This window comes from Carcharhinus amblyrhynchos, chromosome 2 (assembly GCF_965287045.1).
Source record: "Carcharhinus amblyrhynchos chromosome 2, sCarAmb.v2.hapA, whole genome shotgun sequence".
NCBI classification, from domain to species: Eukaryota; Metazoa; Chordata; class Chondrichthyes; order Carcharhiniformes; family Carcharhinidae; genus Carcharhinus; species Carcharhinus amblyrhynchos.
Window position 1 is genome coordinate 121,949,661 of NC_137325.1, and position 24,087 is coordinate 121,973,747.

The 24,087-nt window shown below is 41.2% G+C and overlaps 1 protein-coding gene across 8 annotated transcripts in view; it reads right to left on the reverse strand.

The window, feature by feature from the left end:
• Nucleotides 1-24,087, reverse strand: part of pard3aa (par-3 family cell polarity regulator alpha, a) — an 800,310-nt gene that overhangs the window by 442,232 nt on the left and 333,991 nt on the right. The window lies entirely within an intron of this gene.

Genomic DNA, 24,087 nt, shown 5'->3' on the forward strand with positions numbered 1-24,087 from the left:
ATTATGATACAAATTTTTCATCATTAATATTGTAATTACAACTTATTCGGGAATACTGATTGAATTGTAATTTAAGCATCAGCCATGGAACATTTGTTTGCAACTTTTCCGTTATTGCAATGAAGCACACCATCAATTAATTGCATTTTTGTCAGGTGCACAAAAATGTATTTTGCTGTAATTCTTGTAAGTCCATTTAAAACAATGCCTCAACTAAAAAAAAACAATAATGATTAATCCCACTAATTATAGAAATCAAAATGACCAACAAGATAAACCCTCTGACTCTGTCCATCACCAATAAACTTGGGGGGCGGGGAGGAATGGTAGGTGAGGGCAGATGTAACAAGGAAGCTAACTAAAATGCAAAACATTCACACCAAAATCTCAACTATTTTTAAATTTCAAACCTCAGCTTTGCATCCAGCAAAAGTCAGCTGCAAAGGATTCAAATCAAAATCCTACCCAGCATGTCAAAAACCCTTGGGGGAAAATTAACCATAACTTTTGATGATTACATCATTGTTTTGTACAGCAACAATCATCACTAATGTTACAGAAAGAACAGGTAGTAGCTTCTCAATAAAGACATTTTTAAAAATCTGTTTCAATCAAGTCTGCTCAAGTGTATGCATTATGAACATGAAGACTAGAGGCCAGTCCTCATTTTCATATGTGCACTTCAAAAGGGAACAGCAGAACCCTACGAGCAGGTCTGGATGATGCACAACTCCACTAAATTCACAGATGCAAAAACGTTCAAGATAACTTAAGCCAAATAGATGTCAATTTGGAATTAGGCCTTAGCACGAAATACTTCTAGGATGTAATGCACACCACTTCTCTAATGGAAGGGCTCCAACCATTGCATCTGCAGTTTTAAAAAAAACCATACAGTGCATTGGACCACCAGTAAAGTGTTGAGTGTGTGCCAACAGCACGGTATGCAGTTTATGAACGTTAAACATCTCACTGGTATTCTGACATTGTCAAACCACCTGTGTTTCAGTGTACATGTAAATGGCAGTATTCACGCTGAAACCAGCAGTCTGGCTTCCAGTCAACCAGAAAAAAAAAGTTTGCATTGCTTGTGTCTCCAACAGCTTTGTACGTGTCTAAAGACATGTAGTCCACAAAGCTCTCACCCAGCATTTAGAAATTAAATGCTAAGAAAACAATTCAGCATCTTGAGCTGAAAGGAGGTGAGGAGAAGGAACCCAGAGCATTGTCAACCCTGAGGTTGGATACCACGCTGCATTTACACCCCATGCAGTGCACTTAGTATCTTGCATCATAGAATCCCCACACTACAGGAGGCCATTCAGCCCATTGAGCTTGCACCGACAACAATCCCACCCTATTCCCATAACTCCACATATTTACCCTGCTCACCCCACAAAACTAGGGTCAATTTAGAATGGCCAATAAACCTAACCTGCACATCTTTGGACTGTGGGAGGAAACTGGACACCCAGAAGAAACCCACGCAAACATGGGGAAACTCCACACAGATGTGACCCAAGCGGGGAATCGAACTCGAGTCCCTGGCACTGTGAGGCAGCAGTGTAACCACTGTGCCACCCTGCTGCATCATGGTTGAAACTCAATTCCAGATTCCCACTGCTCATTCGGCAGAAATCACTTACACAACACTAATTGCAATGTAAACATAGTCCCATGAACAACTACAGGAACCCATTCCTCAATTTCAGAACAGTACAATTGGGTCAGAGACTGCCAGGTCTCAATCAGACAAAGCAAGGCAGCAGAAAGTAAACTTGAAACCACCATCAAAAAAAATCTTCAGCCAAAATAAGACAATCACGATGTTCTTCATGCGTTGTTTTCTTCCCTTGCAGGAACTAAAATATATCTAAGTCAACCAGAGATTGGGAACAATCAAGAGTACTTCACCTTTTCTCAAATTTAGAATCCCAAGCTCAGGTCCAAAACCTTGGGAATTGGTTCCTGGTATTTTTGTGGTTAATTTACTGTGGATTGGCAGTAAATTAGGAAACCCAAAAAGGCACATCGGTACTGTGCAAAGGTTGGTCTAGTTTGGCAAATCTCAGGAGTTGCTTGGCTGGATCAGAAGCTGCTTAAAGTTAATTTCGTGCAATGAATCAGCCAGTGCTGCCTGTGATCTCAACAAATGCCTTTATCCAGCTTATGGCCTGAATCAGTCAAGACACGAGGCCCACAGAATTATATGCATTTCCCTCGTGATTTGAACTTCATGCTTAATTCCATTGAATGACTTAGCTGCTACGCCAACATACAGTGCCCAAAGCCATTAATGCCACGAAAGCTTTGAATTGTTACTTATTTTCCCTCCTCCCATTATTTGCATCCAGCACAACTTCTAAAAGCGTTTCTACAGTCTCTGAATGTAAACATCTCCTTTCATGCATCCCTTTTGATCTCGCAAAAGTTGGCAAGCATCCAATTGCTTAACAGTATTAGCATTTCCCCATTAACGTTTAAGCGTCATCCTTGATGAGAAACTGTATGGGATTTAGAATATACAAAGGCTGGTTGAAACATAGCAATTGCAAGGGTATTGTGAGTGTAACCAGCCATTGTGTCAGTGGCTCCAGACTATAGCTTCGTTCTGAACTTCCAGATTCATTGTATGTTTCATCAAAAATTAAATGAAAGCCGTCACGTTCATTTGCTTAACTATGACGGTGCCAGTTAACTTTTAATGCTGCCACTCAAGGAAAATTATGTTTACTTTGCAAAAGATTCAAAATTTCCTCTCCAAGAGGGTGAAATTCAAGAATAGGCTCCCTCGAGTTATACAAAATCAAGTTCCTGAAATTTGTATTTCTCATCATCAGCACCAGTGCCCCAACTATCCACAATGCCCTCTTGAAGCATCAATAAACTGAAAGAATTTTGATATTTTTCTAATATCTAATGAAAATTTCTAATGAAACAAAAACTCGCATGGTGCATCTAAACATACAGAAACCAAGTCAAAGGAAAATTACGGAGGGGTAAGTGGAATCAAAAGAGACCATGGACAGCTGACCAAAAAATTGATTAAGACCATAAGATATAGGTGCAGAATTAGGTGATTCGGCCGATTGAATGGCGGAGCAGACTCAATCATGGTTAATAGGATTCTCATCCCCATTCTCCTGCCATCGCCCAGTAATCCTTGATCCCTTTATTGATAAATAACTTATCTATCTGTGTCTTACAGACACTTAGTGACCTGGCCTCCACAGCCCTCTGTGGCAATGAGTTCCAAAGATTCACCATCCTCTGGCTGAAGAAGTTCCTCCTCATCAGTTGTAAAGAAGCATCTCTTACTCTGAGGTTGCACTTTACTGTTCTAGTCTTTCCCACTAATGGGAGCATCTTTCCACATCCACTCTATCTAGCCTCTCAGTGTTCCGTAAGTTTCAATTAGATCCCCCCATCTCCTTCTAAACTCCATCAAGTATAGATCCAGATTCCTCAACGGTTCCTCATATGACAAACCCTTCATTCCTGGGATCATTCTTATGAAGAGGTGAATTTTATGGAGGGCCATGAAAAAATATAGGGCGACAGACGCAGAATGGTTGGGGGAGAGAATTCCAATGACACCAGCATAGAAATAATGGGCCCCCATCAGGTGAGTGATGAAGGAGCAGTGTTCCAAAAGTTTGTGCTTCCAAATAAACCTGTTGGACTTTAACCTGGTGCTGAGAGACTTCTTACTGTGCCTACCCCAGACCAACACCAGCATCTCCCCATCATAGTATTTAATCAGTAATAACTTTCTCACCAAAACTTGGTCTGGGTTCTGTTATCTTCAAGTTACACTTCAACACTCGTCAAGGCACCTCCCAATCTAGCGACCTCCATCACCCAAAGCAGCAAGGACATCAGGTGAATGGGAACACCACAACCTCCAAGTCATACACCATCTTACTGATTTGGAGCTATGTCGCCATTCCTTCAGTGTCACTGGTCAAAAATCTGGAGCTCCCTCTTGAATAGCAGTGCTGGTGTACCAACACCACACAGATGACTAAAGTTCAAGGCCCATCATCATCTTTGTAAGAAAATTAGGATAGGCAACAAATGCCAGCAATGCTCAAAGAAACAAACAAAAGAAAGCATATCAAGTTAAAACTTGTTTAAGGAGGTATAATTGGGTTTAAGTAGCAAGCTGAGTAATTGTTACTGCTGAATAACCAATCTGTTCCTGAAAAAAAGCATTGTTAGAGGAGCATCGTTAAATGTCTCTACTATGACAGAAGATTTTTTCAATTAGTATTTGTTTTTTTTAATTTGTTCATTCAAGGGCAGTATGATGGCACAGTGGTTAGCACTGCTGTCTCACAGCGCCAGGAATCCAGATTCAATTCCAGCCTTGGATCACTATCGTGTGGAGTCTGCACATTCTCCCCGTGCCTGCATGGGTTTCTTCCAGGTGCTCCAGTTTCCTCCCACAGTCCAAAAAGGTGCAGGTTATGTTAACTGACTATGCTAAATTGCCCTTTAGTGTCAGGGGGACCAGCGGGGCAAATATGGGGGGTTCATAGGGATTGGACCTAGGTGGGATTGTTGTCAGTGCAGGTTGATGAGCTGAATGGCTTTCTTCTGCACTGTAGGGATTCTATGATTTTTCAACTTGTACCTGAACCCCATGTGTATGACCCAGTATTTTTAAAAAGTGATTGAATAATCATGCTTTAGATGTCCTGGTTGGCTGACTGTGAAAATCCTTTAATGTGACTGGCTGCTTGGACAGCTGGATGACATCACTGTAGCTCAACACTCATACATTCTTGACTGACATGGGAATCAAACAGTCTCGGGGGTAAACAGGAAAATAGAGTTGATCAGCCATGATCTTAGCAAATGGTGGAGCAGGTTCAGCAAGTCAAATGGTATACTATTGCGCCTGATTCATATGACCATATGGCGAGAATCCTCTTTATACAACACTACAATCAATTGAACATACATAATATTCTCCCCAGAGAGATCACCATATGGCTCAGCAAGTCTTTCTTCAAGATCAGTAGCGAGCCTCCTTGCTGGATTACTACTGCTGGTCACAAAATCATGACCTAGACATGGATGCTCAGGACAGAACTTCAAAATGTGCAGTTAGCTCAAAACTTGGAAAGTGCAGTGAACAATGAGGAGGACAATGATAGGCTTCAAGTTAATATATGCGTAGGCAAGGGACAGATGAAATTTAATGGTGAGAAATGTGAGGTCAAATACTTAGAGAAAAAAAAGATACAATTCTAAAGGGATGCAGGAACAAAGAGACTCGAGGTATATGTATGCAAGCTATTGAAGGCAGCTGGACAGATTGAGGAAATGGTTAAAAACACATGTGGGATTTTGGACACAATACAAAAGCAAGGAAGTTATGACGAACATTTATAAAACACTGATTCAGCCTCAATGGAGTATCATGCCCAATTTTGGACACCACAATTCAAGAAGAAAACTTGTAGAACCACAGAACCCCTATAGTGCAGTACGTGGCCATTTGGCCCATCGAATCTGCACCTCTTCAAAACAGCACTGCACCCAGGCCCATTTCCTCCGCCCTAAGCCTGCAATCCCACAAATTTAACATGACTAATCCACCTAACCCACACATCTTGGGACACTAAGGGTCAATTTAGCATGACAAACCACCTAACCTGTCCATCTTTGGACTTTGGAAAAGATTCGCAACCTCAGAATGAGAATGATTCCAGAGATGAGGAAGTACAGATGCCTGGATAAATTGAAGCAGCTGGAGTTGTTTTCCATGGAGAAGCATGAGAGGGGATTTAATCATCAGGGGTCTCAGGAAGAAACTGTTCCCCTTGGTGGAAAGGTCAAGAAACAGATGACGGTGATTTAAGGTGATCGGCAAAGGAAGCAAGTGACACGAGACTGAATTAGTTTATGTAGTGAGCAGTTCGGATCTGGAGTCAGATTCAATAATGGCTTTCAAAAGGGAATTGGATTAGCACTGTAAAAGGAAGAATTTGCTAGATTAGACGGAAAGGGTGGGGGGAGTGGGACTAGCAGAGTTTCTTCTACAGAGTCCTAGGACGTAACTAAATGGCCTCTTTCTGTACTGTAACCACTCTATGATCCTCTTTGGCCAAGCTTTTTATCATGTGACCCAATATCAAATCTGTGGCTCAGCAGCTAATTTTGCTTGACACTGCTCCTGTGAAGGATCTTGGGATATTTTACTACAAAAAAGACACTGTATAAATGAGAGCCATTATTATATATGTCGAAGTTACACAAATACTAAAGGTGGTGAAGAACAAAGACAGAAAGAATGTATTAATTGGATAGATAAAAGGAATGCAGGAGACAAAAGAAAATAAGTATTTGTTCTTGGTAGCACCTTTGATGATAGTAGCTATCATATGGAGTTGAAAAGGGAGATAAGAAGGGTTAAAAGGTAAGTAGTAAAGACTTATGTAAGAACATAAAGAAAAGCTAAAAATATTTATGAAGGGAGGAAAACTAGTGGAGCTTAAAGTGTTGGCTGAAATATTAATAAATATTTTGCAGTTATAACTTGTCAAAGTGACGTACGGACATAGAAAAGAGTATCAAAGCCTTTGACAGGGCTAACTGTAGAGAAAGTAATGGGTTTTGCATGAATTGGTGAACCTCAAGGTATCACATGGCCTGGTAGCATGTACTCTGGGCTGCTGAAAATCAGAAAGCAGAGACTTTAACCACAATCTTTCAATCCTCTTTAAATATGTAAATTGTGTGGGGGGAGTGCAGAATAAGCAATTTGATTCTTCTTGTTCAAGATTGAAAAGAAGGAAAAATTGGGTAACCATAGGCCAGTTATTCTAATTACAGTTGGAGGCAATCTCTTCAAATCCATAATTCCAGATAAAATTAGTAAGCATTTGCAAATGCTGGGTTAATCAAGGGAAGCCAGCAGGGTTTTTGTTAAAAGCAAGTCATGTTTAACAAAGTTATTTGAAGAAATGACTAATTGGATAGATAAAAGGAATGCGGTCGATAAAACTAAGGAAACGAAGGATTTGCATTTGAAGAGCACCTTTCACAACTTCAGGACATCTCACGGTTTTTTTACAGCCAATTAAATACATTTGAGGTGCAGTGCTGTTGTAGCACAGATACATATATAGATTTTCAGAAGGTGTTTGATAAAGTGGCTTGATGTGAGGCTTGAGAGAAACATTTATGCACATCGTACCAGAATGGTTACAGAACGACTGCCAAAGTTGATTAGACTAGAGTTAGGCTAAATGGGTGCTACAGACCCAACCGGAATTGTGTTGGCAATGGTGGACTCCAGGGATCAAGTAAATTTGTGCTTTCATATTTGCTGAACTGGATTTGGGTGTACACAACAGAATCTTGAAGTTTGGCTTACTAAAGAAAAAAAGAAACAAGCAGGTAAGCAGAATAGGAAGACTGATAGCAGATGCAAGTAAATAGGCAATACACAGAGCAGGGTATACATAGAATTTTGTAGGTTAGAAACAAGCTGTTGAGCCCCACAGCTCTATGCTGGTGTGCTCTATGCTCCACACAAAGCTCCTTCCACCTCTCACTCCAACAACACATACATAGAACATAGAACATTACAGCGCAGAACAGGCCCTTCGGCCCACGATGTCGCGCCGACCAGTTACAAAACAATGACCCACTAACCTAAACCAATCCCTTCTCGTCCATAAACCTATCCACGGATCTCTTAAACGCCCCCAAACTAGGCGCATTTACAACTGCAGCAGGCAGGGCATTCCAATCCCTCACCACCCTCTGGGTAAAGAACCTACCCCTGACATCCGTCCTATAACTACCACCCCTTAATTTAAAGCCATGCCCCCTCGTGCTAGATTTCTCCATCAGAGGAAAAAGGCTATTACTATCCACCCTATCTAAACCTCTAATCATCTTATATGTTTCAATAAGATCCCCTCTTAGCCGCCTTCTTTCCAGCGAAAACAACCCCAAATCCCTCAGCCTCTCCTCATAGGACCTCCCCTCCATACCAGGCAACATCCTGGTAAACCTCCTCTGCACCCTCTCCAAAGCCTCCACATCCTTCCTATAATGTGGGGACCAGAACTGCACACAGTACTCTAAGTGCGGCCGCACCAGAGTTGTGTACAGTTGCAACATGACGCTGCGACTCCTAAATTCAATCCCCCTGCCAATAAACGCCAAGACACCGTATGCCTTCTTAACAACCTTATCTACTTGACTCCCAACTTTCAGGGATCTATGTACACATACACCTAGATCCCTCTGCTCATCCACACTATTCAAAGTCCTCCCGTTAGCCCTATACTCGACACATCTGTTATTCCTACCAAAGTGAATTACCTCACACTTCTCCGCATTAAACTCCATCCGCCACCTCTCGGCCCAGCTCTGCAACCTGTCTAAGTCTTCCTGCAAACTATGACACCCTTCCTCACTATCTACCACACCTCCGACTTTGGTGTCATCAGCAAACTTACTAATCCACCCAACTATACCCTCATCCAGATCATTAATAAAAATTACAAACAGCAGTGGCCCCAAAACATGGGAGAAATGAACTAAATTCGAGACCGCAGTCTATGGTAAAACACTGAAGTGGTTGATGAATAGAGACTTTTGAGGTTCAAATTTTCTCTAAAGCACAACTCAGTTAAATAAATTTGGTCCATTATTACATCCACTGCCGGGCACCTTGCGTGCACACAAGGTGAGGGAGAAGTGGGAGGATCTTTTTTCACCAGTCATTTTCCAACCTGGCAGTTATATTCCCTTATTCTAAATGTATCATTCAGACTTAGAATGATAAAATTTTGAGTAGTTGTCAATGAGAGTGTTCTCTATTAGGAGTGAGATTATATCCTGTGTTGCGCAAGAAACTTGAACAAGCAGCACGTATTGAAGTAGAGACAACTTCAAACAATCATTTGCAGGAATAATACATTGATGCTAGAAAAATTCTTATAAAGTATTTCCAGTTAATATATATTTTGTAAATATAAATATGAGGACATAAGAACTAGGAGCAGAAGTGGGCCATATGGACCCTGGAGCCTGCTCCACCATTCAGTAAGATCATGGCTGATCTTTTTGTGGACTCAGCTCCACTTATCCACCCGCTCATCATAACTCATAATTCCTTTACTGTTCAAAAATATATCTATCCTTACCTTAAAAAATATAATAGGGTTCACTGGGCAGGGAATTCCACAGATTCACAACCCTTTGTGTGAAGAAGTTCCTCCTCAACTCAGTCCTAAATGTGCTTCCCCTTATTTTGAGGCTACGCCCCCCAGATCTACTTTCACCTGCCAGTGGAAACAACTTCCCTGCTTCTATCTTTTCTATTCCCTTCATAATCATATATGTTTCTATGAGGTTGCCCCTCATTCTTCTGAATTCCAATGAGTATAGCCCCAGTCCACTCAGTCTTTCCTCATAAGCCATCCCTCTCAACTCCAGAATCAACCTTGGTGAATCTCCTCTGCATCCCCTCCAGTGCCAATATAGGACAGCACATATCTCATAACAAACCATCTGTGAGATATTAGCAATGGACGATTATCTATTGCATTTACATTTTGGCCAAGAATCTACACATGCCAACATGGAATACAGTGCAAATATTTAAATGGTGGAAGGGAATTTGAAAATATAGCAATACATTAGAATTACATTTAATGCAATAGTCAAAACTTTCATGAAAGTTAAGTCTGATATTCTAATAAAAATATATTTACACAATATTTGTTACTCAACTGGCTAAGACTTTTCAATTCAACCATGAGACATGTCCCAATTTAACATCACTACAAAACTTGTTTATATTGACAACTGGAGGTCAGGTCGGATCCATTCAGCAAAATCGAAGTGCTGGTGAATTCTGCACTCCTAAGTAGTTCTGAAGAAGTGTTCGAAAGCAAACATCAACCAAGATCAATTCAGACAGAAATAACACTTCATGGATTTGCAACCACTTTTCTCAAACCACACTGTGCTACCCCTCCTTTCAGCTGAATAACTTTTTATGTTTAGAAATAGTCTGATATACCGAGTGCACATGACAGCCAACGTGTGCTTATGTAAGTATGCAGACAAAATACAAATATTCACATCTCTTGGGCTCTCTACTCAAAGTCAACACTGTAAACTACGCTGCAGCACTCAACTCTCCCTTATGGATTTACACTATTCTTCAACCAACTCAGTGTAAGCCAAATACTACACTGTAAAGCATACATATTCTATTAGGTTATCACTGATGTTAATTGGAAGATAGTTGTCAGTAAATGCATCACTGCTATAATATTACTACCTATTTTTGATCACCCTTCTAATTAGACCTTAGAGAGATATTTTATGTGCATGGTCACTGTCAGTCTAATTGTTTACTGAAATACACCGTCTGTTTGGAACCTTTCCAGTTTGGGCTCTTGCCATCATACTGAATCCCAGAATGTTTGTGTTCTTTCTTTCTAAGGAATCCTGCATTAGAAATGTTAATTCTAACATTTTTTAGAATGCATTGCTCATAAGAAAGCATTTGAGTGGTCTTTATTTGAAATGTGTGCAAGTGTTTGTTGTTATTCACACCAGATCTTGCAATATTTTTAAATGAAACAGGAAACCTATCTATTCTGATGTTGCACACATCTGATTCTATAAGCATTTTGACTAATTCAAACGGCAGGTGCTTCCTATTGGCTACTTCCAAAGGAACTATGGGAACATCAGATCTTGAGATGATCAGATTCAATAACACCTGCAATCCCATTGTGTTTGTTGCAGAGAGACTAAATATAAACGGGAAATAGCAAGCACTTGCCTTCTGCCAGGCATCTGAATACAAAATGAGCTCAAATGCGGCATTCTTTCCAAATCCTGCATATGCAACAATGACAGAGACTTATAAAATTAGCATGTCAACAATCAATCATGAACCAAATGAAACAATGCAACAAGCAAAACTCGATTCAACCATTATCACTCCTTAAAGCTACAGACAAAATTTCGTCAGTCGGTTTCCATATTGCTGTTCAAATTATTTGATATTAGTGCTCTCCTGCCAAATGCATCAAGGAAATTGTAGTGAATGAGAAGGAGTTGCAAGACAGGAATCACAACAACCTGCTCTTCGATTGCCAAGTTGGTCCCAGAGCAAATTGGTGAACTTGTGCTGCAATCAAATCTCATAGATCAGCTGTCCTCTCAACCAGGAGATGTCAATTGGACCAAATGACCCATTCTTGTGTTGTAGATGTCCTCAGTCTAACCATCTTCAGCTGCTTCAAATTACCTTCCTTCCATCATGAGGTCAGAAGTGGGGATATTCACTGACATTATCATAATATTCAGCACCATTAAGATACTGAAGCAAATGCAGCAAAACCTGGGTAACATCCAGACTTGGGCTGACAAGTGGCAAATAACAATCACACCACACAAGTGCAATGCAATGGGCACCTCCAACATGAGAGAATCTAAACATCGCCCCTTGACAATAAATAGCATTACTATCACTGACCTCCCCCACACCTCTCCCCCACCCACCATCAACACCTTGGGGGTTACCATTGATCAGAAACTGAGTTGGAGCAGTCATACAAATACTATGGCTACCACATCAGGTCAAAGGCTTGGAATGCTGCAGCAAGTAACTCACCTCCTGACTCCCTAAAGCCTGGCCACTACCTACAAGGCGTAAATCAGGAGTGTGATGGAATACTTTCCACTTGACTGGATCAGTGCAGCTCCAACACCACTCAAGAAGCTTGACATCATCCAGGACAAACTAGCCCACTTAATTGGTAGCCTTTCCAAAAACATTCAATCCCTCCAACACCGATGAACAGTGACAGCTGTGTGTACCATCTACAAGATGCACTGCAGCAAATTCCTAACACATGACCACTGCCATCTAGAAGGACAAGTGCAGCAAATGCATAGAAAATACCACCACCTAGATGTTCCGCTCCAAGCCACATATCATCCTGGCTTACAAATACGTCGTCATTCCTTCACTGTTACTGGATCCAAATCCTTGAACTCCCTCTCAGACAGCAATGTGGGTATACTTACACAAATGGACAGCAATGATTCGAGAATGCAGCTCACCACCACCTTCTCAATAGCAATCAGGGCTTGACAATAAATGCTGTTCTAACCAGCAACACAATAAACAATATCAATGTTGACGTTCAATGCAATGCTGAAGGAGTACAGCATTGCTAGAAGAGTCACCTTTCAGATTGAACTGAGATCTTGTCTGCCCCCTCAGATGGATTTTTTAAAAATCATTAATGCGATGGTCGTTTTGAATTTCCAGGTCACTACTCTCTCTCCTTACATAATTATGAGGGAAGTATTAAGTGCGTTGCTTCACCATTTCCAATGTTATGATGAAGCTCACTTTATTTAGAATCAAAACATTACGACAATCCGCAGTACAGCAACAATCAAAAAACTCATGATCTTGGATCTATGAAGATAATTGGTGATTTGGTTAAAGACACTTGGATTCAGTCACAAGAGTTAAACAAAGAGGCAAACTTAATTCAGAAATAAGCTTTCAGTTTGATTTTGGTATGTCGCGTATAATGTTTTCTGCCAAGTTCACACATGGGTTCCAGGCACAGGTGAATCAGAAAACATTTAGTCAATTAAATTATCATGTCTAAAGCTAATCTTTAATTTATTCTCTCTTTTGGTATTCTCCAACTTGCTAAATCTTTCTGCAAACTTATACACAAAAAAAAGGGCATCAATGAAGTTCTGATCAATAGACAGTGGGTCTGGCCCTGTGAACGATTCCATTTGGAACACATCAATTCTGAACCCAACATTTTCAAACTGAACTTGGCAAGCAAATAGACTACCTAAATCAGTGCTCAAATAACAGCTTCCTTAGCTCTTCCAAGAATTTTTCATTCATGCAATGTGTGCTCCGCTCAGACAGGTCCTCTCCTTATTTAAAAAACTACCAAACAGAAAGGAGTGCACTTGTTTAAAAACTCACGAGAACTTTGCAATTTCTTGAATTGTCAATGTTAAGACTAATAAATCAGAACTCTGTTTTTTTATAGCAATTGGAAACAATACAGTCTAATTGGTTCCTGACTTGCAAGTAGAGAGCAGCAGTTAAGAAGCCTGCAGCCCAGTCTGACTCTGCCAGCTAGTGGAGGTTGTGTGGTAACAAACAGCATCCAAATGGATAAAAGTGCAAGCATATTAATGTAGCATTCGATCCATTCTGGTTATATAGCCTATTTTGTTTTGAAAAAGAACCAGTGAATTTATCTGGTAAGTGGCTGAGTCACAGAAATGGAACTGTTTTCCAAACCTGATCTGTAATGAACCTTGGAATAATTCTTCAATTCTTCAAATATTATTGCATTTCTGTCTTCAAAAATAATTACACAGTAAATGATTTCCATCAGATTGCACTGGGAACTTTAAGAATGTTACTGTCCAAGTAGAGCAAAGAAAATTACAGCACAGGAACAGGCTCTTCAGCCCTCCAAGCCTGCACTGACCTTGCTGCCCAACTGAACTAAAACCCCCCCAGCCTTCTGGGGACCATATCTCTCTATTCCCATTTTACTCATGTATTTGCCCAGACGCCCCTTAAAAGTCACTATCATATCAGCTTTCTCCATCCCCCCACCCCGGCAGAGAGTTCCAGGAACCCACCACCCTCTGTGTAAAAAAAAACTTGCCTCATACATCTCCCTTAAACCTTGCCCCTTGCACCCTAAACCTGTGCCCTCTAGTAACTGACCCTTCCACCCTGGGAAAAAGCTTCTGACTATCCACTCTGTCAATGTCTCTCATAATTGTGTCCACTTCTATCAGGCCACCCCTCAACCTCCGTTGTTCCAGTGAGAACGAACCAAGTTTCTCCAACGTCTCCTCATAGTTAATGCCCTCCAAACCAGGCAACATCCTGGTAAATCTTCTCTGTATCCTCTTCAAGCCTTTTGGTAGTGTGGCAACCAGAATTGAACACTATATTCCAGGTGCGGCCTAACTAAGGTTCTATAAAGCTGCAAATGACCTGCCAATTTTTAAATTCAATGCCCCAACTACCTTCTCCACCTGCGTTGCCACTTGCAGCAAGTGACCTATGCACTTGTACATCCAGATCCCTCTGCCTAGCAATACCTTTAAGGGTTCTGCCATTTACTGTATATTCCTCTCTTTATTAAGCCTTCCAAAGTGCACTACCTCACATTTGTCCAGAATAAACTCCATCTGCCATCTCTCCGCTCAAGTCTCCAACTTACACTCTGTTGTTTGAGCGGCGTTCATTTATTCCACAGATTGGCAAAATAACACACCAATAGACAATCTTGCCGCACGTTGCCTTGAAGATAGGTTTATTAAGTTTCTCATCCATCCCTCCATGAATCTTTGGGCGATGCACACTTTCCAGAAAGAGCCCCCAAATGATGCTGATGATTACCCATTGGTGTCAATGATGACAGTTCAAAAAAATAATTTGCAACTTAATATAAATTATCAGTACTCTTAGTTTTTTTTGGGTCAATTTTAATGAGGAATGTTTTCCTCTACATAGAGGCTGATCTTTCCTTAATTTCCTTTGGGCTCTCTCAGGCTAACTGGATGAAATTTGCACCAAGCTTTGCCACTATCATTCTTCACCTATCATCACTGTACTCCCTGACTGGCAACACCTTGATTTTACAATGCTTATTTTTGTTTTAAATCTCCCTCCATGGCCACGCTCCTCCCCTCATCTTGAGCATCTTCCAGCCCTATAACCCTCAAACATCTGTGTGCTCCTCCAATTCTGACCTCTCGTGCATCCTTGATAGTGGCCATGCCTTCAGCTATTTAAGCTTTACAGCTCGGGAATTGCCTTCCTAACCTTCTCCAACTCTCTCTCTTTAAAATGCTCCTGAAAACCTACCTGTTGCCTGACAAAAATATCCTTATCTGGCTCAGTTTCAAATTTTGTTTGATAATGCTATTATGAAGTGCCTTGGGAGGTTTTATTACTTTAAAGGCACTATAGGCAATCAGGAATGGGCAAATGCTCGTGACCTTGCCAAAGATACTCACATTTAAAAATATATTTATTAAAGCATTTCATTGGGAATACCCCTGTGCCGTTTTTTCCCCTGTTGCAAACATCATGCTACCAAGACACAAGTGGTGAGTTGGGTTGCTTATGAGAAGCTGCATTTTCTTTAGACTTATCTTCAGACAAACAGTCATCTTTTCAACTGACCACCTTGAGCATGTTTTTTTAAAGTTTATTTAGTAATCACAAGCAGTTTTGCATTAACACTGCAATGAAATTACTATGAAAGTCCCCTAGTCGTCACACTCCGGCGCTTGTTCAGGTACACTGAGGGAGAAGTTAGCATGGCCAATGCACCCTAACCAGCACGTCTTCCGGACTGTGGGAGGAAACCAGTGCACCTAGAGGAAACCCACACAGACATGGGGAGAATGTGCAGATTCTGCACAGACAGTGAATCAAGCCGGGATTTGAACCTGAGTCCGTGGCGCTGTGATGCAGGAGTGCTAACCATTGTGCCACCGTGCCATTTAACATACATCACCTTACTTTAAAACACCATGTTGCATTGTCCGGGGTCAAACATTCTGACTAGGTGACTAGCTCACTTTAACTGCACCATTACAATCGCTATCTCTAATCCTGGCATATTTCTCCTCTAAGCAGCTGAGAGTCCAAAATCTTGAGCTACCTTTGAAGGTTCAGGATTTTGCTGAGCAAATTAGATGTACAATTTAGCCAGGGAATTGCATAATGTGTCTCATGGTTCTCACGACTGGAAAATGTAAAGAAAATGAATATTTCACAACAATGAGATTCCCTGGAGTTTTGGGCCTCGTGGGAAGCAGGAAACAAAATTGTGCCATGGGACATGAAAGCCACATTTGCCTCAAAGTCAATACCATTCACCAACCTTAAGGATAGCTCCAAGCCAAGTTCCTGGTACACCTCTTCATGACGGTTACTTCTCTCCTCCTTATGCCCACCCCACTTCCAGAGCAGCTCTGAGGATTCTTAGAGATACTACCCAGACTTCACACTCTAAAATGACAATTATAGAAGGGTATATGCAGCAGTTGTTTTTTTTTAATTCTTTCATGGAATGTAGATATCACTGGCAAGACCACAATTTATTAACCACCCACTAACTATCCTTGGACTGAGCAAGGCCATTTGAGAGGGCAGTTGAGAATCAATCACATGGCTGTGGTCCTGGAGTCACACCTAGGCCAAAGTGGATAAGGACAGCAGGACCCCTTCCCTAAAGGACATCAGTGAAACAGATGGATTTTTACAACAGTCCTCGTGGTCACCATTGCTGATGGCTAGCTTTATATTCCAGATTTTATTAATTAATTTGTCAAGTTTCACCAGCTGCCATGGTGGAATTTGAACCCACAGCATTTGCTTGGGTCTCTGGATTACTAAAATACTACTAGTCCAGTGACATTGCTGCTACACCATCGTCTTCCCCGATTCCTGCTTGGCTCAATAAAGCATTTAATGTTTGTGGCAACTTCCAGCAGCCTTTGAAATTTGTGTGACCTTGGCATAAGTGCAGGACAACCCTTTGCCTCCGCTTGAAGCGCATTGCAGCAAGCAGGAAAATATTTACAATAATTTTGACAGATTACTGAAACTTTGGCAAATGTTATTAATAATTAAAAATACATGGCCCAAGGGAAACAGTACACAGATGGAGGCTTGTAAAGCCATTCTCCTTTATTTACACTGACTGAGAGTTTGGCTAATACAATAAAAATACATTTTGAATCAAAAGGTCGCAGTTCCAAGTTCTATACCAGGGCTTGAGCACAATCTAGGCCTGCATTCCAATGCAATACGAAGTGAGGATAACATTATTGAAAGTGTTTATTGTAGCCTGAAGGGATATTCATAAAGAAATCAGCAAAATGAAGACACCGGCAAAACCTGATGGTTAAAAAGGCTAACTCTGTAGTCGGCTAAGGACTGTGAGAGCAGTAAAGAACAGGATGTGCAGCTATGGAACAAACAGAGGAATTAATTGGACAGTGGCTGTTGCTATGCCTTGGACATGAGTCAACACAGATTCCTGTGTGCCGTGTTCCTAAGAGAATTACAACCTCTGATAGAGGAACGACTCTCAGTATTCACGACCAAAGAGACAGTAATTGGTTAGTGCCTGTCCTTGACAGGAAGCATGACCAGTACCAGCAGAACCACTTCAAGAAGGGGAGGCATTAGCAGCAGTAACCTGGGATTAAACACTGTAGCTGCAAGACCCCGAGTCTGTGATTCAGAGACATGAAAAATAAACCCACCTGTAGGGAATATGATCAGGTCACCTCACCGTCAGTAGTACCTTTAAGTCATGAGTTATTTTGTCAAGTTTTGATACCTTTCGAATACTTGTGTGTAGAATGGAGTAGATCAAAGTTTAGTTACTTTGTGTTCAACAAAGTAAGTCCAAGGTTACATACTTTGTGTATAACCAAGTTTGATGCCTGGTGTAATTTTGTGGTAATTTGGTACAGTACAACAAAGGAGATTGTTGGACAATAAGCAAAGAGTTTGAGTTGTGTCCACTGCATCAGCTGACCCAAGTTAGAGGGCAATAGCTTTTTTTGGATTGATCAGGACTCTGCTCACTCTGCCTTATAGTTGCAAATGAGATAAAAGATTTCACCAAAGAGTTCCTGTGTTATGGCAAACATTTATTCCTCAGAAAATGCAGATGTATGGGATTGAGGGTAATCTAGGAAATTGGATCAGGAATTGGCTAGCAGATAGGAGACAGAGGGTGGTGGTTGATGGTAAATATTCATCATGGAGTTCGGTTACGAGTGGTGTGCCTCAGGGATCTGTTTTGGGGCCACTGCTGTTTGTAATTTTTATTAATGATCTGGATGAGGGTATAGTTGGGTGGATTAGTAAATTTGCTGATGACACCAAAGTCGGAGGTGTGGTAGATAGTGAGGAAGGGTGTCATAGTTTGCAGGGAGACTTGGACAGGTTGCAGAGCTGGGCCGAGAGGTGGCGGATGGAGTTTAATGCGGAGAAGTGTGAGGTAATCCACTTTGGTAGGAATAACAGATGTGTTGAGTATAGGGCTAACGGGAGGACTTTGAATAGTGTGGATGAACAGAAGGATCTAGGTGTATGTGTACATAGATCCCTGAAAGTTGGGAATCAAGTAGATAGGGTTGTTAAGAAGGCATACGGTGTCTTGGCGTTTATTGGTAGGGGGATTGAATTTAGGAGTCGCAGCGTCATGTTGCAACTGTACGCAACTCTGGTGCGGCCGCACTTGGAGTACTGTGTGCAGTTCTGGTCCCCACATTACAGGAAGGATGTGGAGGCTTTGGAGAGGGTGCAGAGGAGGTTTACCAGGATGTTGCCTGGTATGGAGGGGAGGTCCTATGAGGAGAGACTGAGGGATTTGGGGTTGTTTTCGCTGGAAAGAAGGCGGCTAAGAGGGGATCTTATTGAAACATATAAGATGATTAGAGGTTTAGATAGGGTGGACAGTGATAGCCTTTTTCCTCGGATGGAGAAAGCTAGCACGAGGGGGCATGGCTTTAAATTAAGGGGGGGTAGTTATAGGACGGATGTCAGGGGTAGGTTCTTTACCCAGAGGGTGGTGAGGGATTGGAATGCCCTGCCTGCTGCAGTTGTAAATGCGCCTAGTTTGGGGGCGTTTAAGAGATCCGTGGATAGGTTTATGGACGAAAAGGGATTGGTTTAGGTTAGTGGGTCATTGTTTTTTAACTGGTCGGCGCAACATCGTGGGCTGAAGGGCCTGTTCTGCGCTGTAATGTTCTATGTTCTATGTTCAACTAACGCTGAAGGAGGCAGATCATGTGAGCATTTGTTTGGCCTGTGGTACACAGGCAAATTTGCACCATGTCTAACTGTAATACACTAATTCACTCGTGATACACTTTGAGATGTAACCATGTTACATAAATACAATTTTTTTAACGCTTGCTGCTGCCTTGCCAAAAGAAGATTCCCCCCCCCCCCCCAGCCCCCGCCCCCCCCCATTGAATACACAATGAAAACTAACAGCTGCTTGGAATCCATGTAAACGTGAGCTTCCAGTTCTGTCCAATATCTGAATGCTGCCAGCTTTGTATCTCTCAATGCTATGACAATAGTGAACCACACGCCCACCATTCCTTATAGACCATAAAGCTACCTACAAGTGAAATATAATTTTTTTTTAAAACTAGGTGGATTAAACAAGTGGGTAAAATGGCTGATCTACGTTTGGAAATTGTTGTGGGAGTTTAAATTATATTTCTGGGTGTTGTTACCTGGTAACGGTCCATAGCTTTTATCCCTGGCAGCAATTTTTTCCACAGTCGCCTCCATCAAACTTATTAGGAGGCAGATACGAAATTCTGTTGAATTTATCAGCACCTCAATAATTTGGCTGGTCTCTAGTTCAAATTTGCACATGCAAAATAACCTATAAATAATTAAAAGTAACAGTGCCATATACAGTTATAAATTGTTGCAACAGCCATAGATTACTGTTTAAAGTTCTATGATTTTAATATTAAATCGCCAAGTGTATTTGCATCTTTACATCACAATATTTTGATAAACTATTTAAGCTTAGAAGATAGATTGAAAGGCAATTGCTTTCTGCAATCTGCGGATGCCCTTCATTCTTAATTGTATGCACAAAGTGAGAAGATAATGATTGAAAAAAAACAGCATCTGGGGAGAGAGATGAAAAACTTAAAACATTTTTTTGCTCCCTGGTGTGTAGCTCATTACTCTCTCACTTGTATTATCTGTCCTTCTGGTGTATTGAGGTACATGTCCTTGAGATTCTGTGTGAATATTCCATTCATTGTGGCCAATAACTCCTTTATTAAAAGTTAGCCATTGTACAAACCTGCTGTTACATTTTAGCTATTATTGGTGGATCCACATGCTTCACACTGTATTCTGGATTCTACTTTTCTGCCATCTCTACATTTGTGTGGGGGGATCGGAGAATCATATCGCATAGATTGAGGCCATTTGGCCCATTGTGTCTGTGTCAGCTTTCGGAAAAAGTGCCAACTCCCTGATCAGCTGCCACAGCACAGCAAATACTATTCACTTCCTGAGAGGATGTACCGTATTGGGCAGGCTTTAGGAAATTAACCAGCCACAGCAAATCAATGGTCCTGCCGCATACACAGAGCTCAGAGAAACAAAGTGCAGCATCTCTCAAAACATTGACACCGCAGGTTTAAATTCAGATCAGCAAGGAACAGGTAACACTGAAAACTGTGGGAGTCAAAAGCAAGCAGATTATGTAAAAGATAGTAGATTGAGTCTGGGAAATATTTCTGCCCAGTTGCCAAGCACTATCTACGCGGACTGGATTCAAACATTCAGCAGTCGTTGGCAAATTCATATATTCCCAATTACTCTTGTTTCCTCAGCCAGAAGTGTTTCCCAGGTTCTGGGTTTCGGTTCACACGCTCCTATCATTTAAACCAATTTTCTTTGACAGGGGTGTTTCCTATTGTTGCATCTTGCTTATGATGACATCTTATCAAAATACATTTTTTAAAAACAAAACATGTTACAAATTGAAACCCGGGTCTTTCTTTGACTTTCTCCATTGTTGACCTGTCCCATGCAGTACATGACTGTGCACCCGAGGAATAGTACAAAACCTAGGTAAAGAGACTGTGCTGTTAAGCCAAACAAGACTAAATGAAGGGAATTCTCGAAATACATAGCAAGTTAATTTCCATTTGAAAAAGTGACGGGACAGATTAATGTAAAGAAGGTACAGCAGAATTAGGTTCTCTTAACAGATGCTCATGGATTTGCTGCACATTCGCCAGCACCAACACACCCTGCCTGATGAGTTCAATGCGTTTTATGCCTGTTTCGAGCAGGAGGTCACCGAAAGCACGCCCTCCACCCCGAAAGCCTCGGATACACCTATAATTGAGGTCGCCATTGCAGATGTCAGAGCAGGCTTCTTGCAGGTCAACCCATGTGAAGCGATTGGCCCAAGTAGGGTACCCGGATGTGTACACAGATCCTGTGCAGATCAGCTGGCAGAGGTATTCACAGACATCTTCAACCTCTCTTCAACAATCTGAGATCCCTATCTACTTCAAGAAGATGACCATCGTCCCGGTATTAAAGAAAAACCAAGCAGCGTGCCCTAATGACCATCATCCTGTGGCTCTGACATCAAATCATTATCAAGGGCTTTGAAAGGTTATTCACTGCACAGTTCTGGCCTCCCATATTCTCGATCCATTACAGTTTGCCCATCAGGCAACAGGTCCACATTAGATGCCATCTTCCTGGCCCTGCAGTCAACACTGGGACACCTAGATAACAAAGAAACCTATGTCAGACTCCTATTTATCAACTACAGTTCAGCCTCCAACACCATTATTCCTACAAAACTCATCTCCAAACTCTGTGGCCTGGGCCTTGACTCCTCTTTTTATGACTGGATCCCAGACTTCCTAATCTACAGGCTGCAATCAGTAAGGATAGGTAACAACACCTTCTCCATGATCATTCTTAACACTGGTGCCCCACAAGACTGTGTCCTCAGCCCCTTACTATACTCCTTGTACACCTATGACTGTGTGGCAAAATTCCCCTCCAACACAATTTTCAAGTTTGTTGATGACAGCACCACAGTGGGTTGGATCTTAAACAATGACCAGACAAAGCACAGGAACAAGAGAGAATCTGGTGTACTGGTGCAGCAACAATAACATCTCCCTCAATGTTAACAAAATGAAGGAGATTGTCATCAACTTCATGAAGAGTAGAAAGCACTTTTGCTGGTTGTATGACAGCTCTTGCTCTGTCCAGGACCACAAGAAACTACAAAGAATTGTGAACGAAGCCCAGGCCATCACTCAAACAAGCCTCCCATCCACTGACACGGTCTACACTTCCTGCTGCCTTAAAAAAGCAGACAGCACAATTAAGGATCCCAAGCACCATGGACATAGTCTCTCTTCCACCTTCTTCCTTCAGAAAAATGATAGAAAAGTCTGACAGCACATTCTAAACGACTCGAGAAAAACTTGTTCCCTGCTGCCATCAGGCTTTTGAACGGACCTACCTCGCACTAAGCTGATCTTTCATTACACCCTAGCTATGACTGTAGCACTACATTCTACACTCTCTCGTTTCCTTCCCTATGAACGGTATGCTTTGTTTGTATAGCATGCAAGAAACAATTCATTTCACTGTATACTAATGCATGTGATAATAATAAATCAAATCATTTCCAGAATCTTGTTTTTTTTAAAGAAAAGAATATACAGGAAGCTTAATTCAAGCATTGAACCTCTCTGAACTAAATCTTCACAGTCATTTCTGCAATACAAAATCCCTGACCTGATGCATTAGCACTTAAAAGCATCATCCTCATTCAAGCGTACAATTCTCTTCAATTACTCATGTTCCAATGCTCAGCACACTGAATATTCACAAGCCACAGCCCCATCTCACATTAAGATAGCAGCACATTCATTCTCACGTCAACACCTTTCAGCAAAATCTCAATTCTATATTTTCCTCAGTGTAATGGTATCATAGATGTTTTAATTTCAACAAGACTGAATACCAAGTGATCAAATGAGCTGAGGCACAAGTTTTGCAAACTGACCAGTTTTTTATATGTATTAAACCTTCAGGAGTATTTACTTCAGCGTTACAGTTTCACTACAAATTAGTTCTGTGTCCAACAGGTCAGAAGAATGGGGGGAACTTACTTCCATGAGATAGGAAGATCCGCATTGTATGGAGCATCTTTTACTAAACAAAAATCTGATTTGCCAGCAAAGACCAAAGAGACAGATGTTAATTAAGCTTTAAATCGTTGACTGCATTTACTAAACATCTGGCCTCAGTGTTCAAAGTTGGGATTAAGACAAAAGATTTAATGCCGCAATGAACATTGATCTTGGCTACCTATCTGAAAGTTAAATCCTAACTGTGAAAAAAAAGTACATTGCCTCATTAGGCTTGTTAGAATGTCTGAAAATGGCTTGACATCAAGTAGTAGATAATTGGAGAAGCGCTGATATAGCTTTAAACTTTAGTTGACAACAAACCCGTGTCACTATGTCACTGATCCCATGGAACTTGAAGCTTAAAAGGCCATACCTATCTAATTATCATGAACAGTGAAGCTGAAAGGTGGTTTGTGATTATACTTGGTAAACCCATGGGAGGGAGCAAATGAGAGCGATGTGGATTAGTGTTGGTGGAGAGGCTTTTATATCCAAGTATTCCCTTCTTAAAGGCTACATTTCCATGCATATTCCTCAACCAATCATTATTCCTCATGTATGAGCGCAAGAAGCTGATTGATGACTATGGGGACATTTTAAGGAAGCCCTATCTGTCCTCACCTGACTTTTAACATAAATCTCCAACAAGGGTCATTGGTTAATCCGAACCAGGCATCCCAGCTGACTGTTCCCGTCCTTAGCCTGAGGTTTAGGAGACCAGTTGTAAAGCCTCCAATATCACTCCAGTTAACTGAGCTCTGACCAGGAAACACACCGTGGGGAGAGGTTTGTGGTTCGCCTGATTGAGGGCCACAGCACACAGTGCATACACAGTAAACTTAAATTGGTAGAGAAACTTAATCACGAACACAGGAAACAATGCAAAATGAACATATGAACAACAGTTCTGAAGACAGCAATTCTCCAGAATGCCAAAACAACTGACAACCTCTTGAATAAATTAAAACAAAACTATTGCTGGAGAATACTAACTGACCTTTGAGCAGGTCCAATTAAAAGTACCTTTGAGTTGTCATTTTGATTCTTAGATACTGAACACTAGTGTTCTCTAAAAGTTAGACAACCCATTATAAATAATGAGATGCATGCAGACTATTGGGGTTTTTTAAGGCCCTTGCCAAATGAAGAGATAGTAGCACAAGAAAAAAATACAGATCTATTTGCATCTGTTAAAGACTTGCATTTATTATATATCCAAGCACTTTGTGTGCAGCATGCTGCTTTGAAGTTATGTAAAAATTAAAAAGATGA